The following is a 3922-nucleotide window of genomic DNA, read 5'->3' as shown; positions in this document are numbered from 1 at the left end:
TGGTTTAGGCATAAAATTCGATGAAACGAAAATGTTCTATTAAATAGTTTGTGAACGTTCTTATATTGTAAGAAGCACAATCGGAGAACCAAAGACAATTTGATGAATGAAACTTGGTAATTGTACATGCAGGTCATGTGCAAGCATCGGACTATGTCAACGTATATATGAAATTTGCCTACAGCCATAGACAACATTAAGGTGGCTCTCTACCAGTAACAATTTTAGCCTACTTCTAAATTGCAAGAGAATAGTTTATGTCCGCGACTGTCAATGACGTGTCAATTCAAGAGGAAGCAAGACAAACGATCTAAACGAAAATTGATTCTGAATCCATACCGACTATGATGGCTTATAATTAGAAAGCCAGTCTCTGAGAAATATGCTTGTGAATTTAACGTCACTTACACATGGCTTACTTAAAATTAAAAGATGAGAATAATAAACCAGGAATGATTTCGAAATCATCTACCAAATTAAATTCAAAGTGCGTCTATTAAAAGATCAGCGATTAATAACAAGTTAAAACTTGTGGTTAAATATAACTCCCCACAAAACCATTTTATAGACCCCTTCTGACAAAACAAACAAAACAAAATAAAACAAAAATGTCAAAATTACACTTCCGTACATGTTCAGATATTTACTATGAGCCAAATTACAACTTAAAATGACTATACAAAAATCGTCTCATGGACAAATAACATAACTCACCCTTAACATTGGCGCGAATAATTTTCTTAGCTATTACATTTCTCATTATTATACACCTTGAACGTTGACGTGAAATGTAAGAAATTATTACAAACTTTGGCAGCTCTTTCTATAGTTTCCGTGGAGCGTTTAAATCAACGGGTGCGACATAACTTTTCCCCCATTATTAATAGAACAGGAGTGTTCGATAGGGTAGCAATTAGGACATAAAGAAAACTGGATCACCCGCCAACATAGACACTACAGTGATTTTCTACAAAAGGAGCCGTCGAAAAGGACGCTACATCATTTCACTGTTCAACAGGCTAATAAAGTGCCCACCAGTTGGTTTTGAATAAAAGTACGTCAGCACAGCAGTTAAACACATATCAGGACACATATTATCACCAAGTGATAGAACAACGTTGTCTAAGTTTCTGCTTATTAATACCCATGTAATTAACCATGTTGCGTAAAAACACTCAAAAAGTACATACACCAAAATAGGCCTCCCCGGTGGATCAGTCTGTGCGTTAGAAGAACATTGATGCGTTACATTGTGCCCCAGTGTTCCAGTTGGCCTTCAGATTACTTGACCAGTAACTGTATTTGACCTGTACACCCCACTCCATCACATAGGCTACTAGAGATATCATTGATCAGTAGTCTAAATCACTTATTAACTCAACTTGCACACATACCACTAATACGCATTTACTCACGTCATGTCCACTGATCAGTTTAGCCATTTCCCTCAGAATCATATGTCTTTCCACGATATTAACTTAGTCGAGAGGAGTTTATGAAAGTGGCCGTTCTCGTTCCCGTTCCCGGGTAATTCGGGAGCCTTGCAACAGGCGGGGAAATGCATGAGACTCCCCGGGGCGCTGTGCCACTGTCCGTATCGCTTCCCCTCTTTCCCCCGCTGCCCAGAAGCCAGACCCGGCGATCCCACCGGCGCTGTAAGTCCTTTACGGTTTTACTCAGATGGTCGCTCCGCATAACCTCTTGTTGCAGACCTGGGACAGGCGAATCTTTTCTCCCCGGTGGTTGCTGCGCAAGTGGCGCTGGAGCTCGTCAGAGCGCAACGTAAATCCTCTTCCCGCCAAAACAGCCAATAACACATAACGGTCTCTCTCCGGTTATATGTGCCAACCTCCCAAGTGTCGCCTTGAGGTGCGACCCGTTTTGCCGTAAACCTTACCACAGCCCGAATGTGACAAGCTATGGACCCTTTCTCCGCAGACTTCCTCCCGCCTGGCCCCAGCCTCTCCGACTCCTGACATTGGGACTAGTCGCAGGTGGCTCGCCAGAGTAGGCGCGTGCGGAGGACCGGGGAGACCCCCGCTAGAGAGGCCGTTGGCACCCCCAGAATAACATAGTCCCCCTGCTCCGCCTAAGAGACGGACTGGGAGTCTGGATAAGAGATAACACCGGCTTGTAACCGCCATCAGGTGTGTCCGGTTGTCAAAAGGTGTGCCGAGAGGGACTTGTACTGAAAGGCTGATGACTTAGGCTGGTAATTAATCGAATTGATAGCCCCTAAAGAGATGTAACGACGTCTGCGAGTCCACCGGAGGTGCAACGAAGACTGTAGAGCTGCTCCACTCGGGTTCTGAACATCTAATATCCAACCCGCCCCACCATCCCACCATGCTAAGACGCGCCGGTCGTGCCAACCCTCCTGTGGGGGATACCATTGATCGGACGACTTGAAACCAGAACTCGTAACGGAATGTGCAACCTCATTCTCGGTAGATGCCAAACTTGCAGACTGTCCACGAGGAGTGCACTTGGAAATGAAGACGGGCTGAGGCTGGTTCTTGAGAACTGTTTGTAACGGAGCCTGAAATACAAATAGTCGTTTCCAAAGTGAGGCGTGGATGAGTTGCCGGACACGTTAGGGAGAAAGAGCACTGGGATCCGGGGGAGACTGTTGTGCCAAACGAGTCGATAGACCAGCTCTGTTACGGACACTCCAAACCCGGACAGGCCGACCCAGCCTGCCAGCGGCTGCCGCAGTGGCTCGCTTCCACACAAAAAAGTGGACCTTTCCCAAAAGATTGAGAAGAATTATCCGAAATGATATTGTGTGCATGGCTCGGAACTTCCCTATCTTTGTTGCATGTCGCAGCCAACATGGCTAAAGGAGTCGATAGCCTCGGCTTCCTCCTGACAATGACAAGAAACACATGTTGATATCCCTAGATAACGAACCCTCATTCTTGGTCATGTGTACTGTCGCCTAATAGCAACTTTCCTTATCAAGCTACAATAACAATGATTATTTGGTCCGGTGACAAAAAGTCCTCATTTCCGTGCTAATATGACAAAAGTGCGTACTTCTTGTGAAACTATTTCCATTTGCAAAATAGACCAACTAGGCGGGACAGTTTAAAACAAGGCATCTTTCCAAGTCATAACAGAGTCATAACATACCTGTAGCACTGAGATGAAATAGAGAACGCACCAAAATGTAGCTATAACAAAACTATTAAATGACGTCTGATATATGAACATGCCTACAACAACATGCGCGTCTTGTGCACATTCAGTAGAAATTATATCCCGGCGCTTTCTCTCTGTCGTTGCAAATGAATCTCAGCTTTTTACTCGTGACCCCACTTGCTTTAAAACATTAAACAACAACTAGTCTTTCCTAGATGTGACGAAGCAATGTAATCCCCTCCGCTGGACCCAATAACCAATAACTAATTTAAACCACAAGAAACCCCTTAGACTCACCCCTAAAGTGAAGCTTGCCATCACAAAAGTGCCCCTCCTCAAGGGAATCTTTTATATTTATGAATCACAGCAGGTATTTTTTTAGAGTGTGTCCAATACAATGAGTGATTCCGCCCCAATCCACCACAATTTAGGTCCTCTCCGGCTTTAATACCGCTGTGACACGGGCGACCCATCAGCGCCTCTGTTCCCCTCACACTTGCCACATTCTAACGCCTTAAAGACGGTCATCATTAACATTACCACTTCAGACAAGCTCTCCACCCCTCACCACCCCTTCATAAACAATGTATAAACCGTTGAAGAAGTTAAAGTTAAATTGAGGAGTGAAAATAATTACTATTGAAATCTTGAAAGAGGACATTTGGGAATGTATTTAATTTCACGATTTAAATATGAAATCTACTTTGCTATTATTTATTTATCTAATATTTTATTAGTTATTATTGCGTTGTTGCTTTATTGTTATTTATAGTTTTTGGTG

General features: G+C 43.6%; 1 pseudogene; it reads right to left on the bottom strand.

Moving 5' to 3' along the window:
* Positions 1–2143: 2143 nt before the first annotated feature.
* On the bottom strand, positions 2144–3669 carry LOC111970750 (transcription factor Sp8-like; annotated as a pseudogene).
* Between the last annotated feature and the right edge of the window lie 253 nt (positions 3670–3922).

The sequence above is a fragment of the Salvelinus sp. IW2-2015 genome, linkage group LG11 (assembly GCF_002910315.2).
Source record: "Salvelinus sp. IW2-2015 linkage group LG11, ASM291031v2, whole genome shotgun sequence".
Lineage (NCBI taxonomy): Eukaryota > Metazoa > Chordata > Actinopteri > Salmoniformes > Salmonidae > Salvelinus > Salvelinus sp. IW2-2015.
Note: the sequence above shows the minus strand (reverse complement) of the source record. Positions and strands in the feature narration are given on the sequence as shown.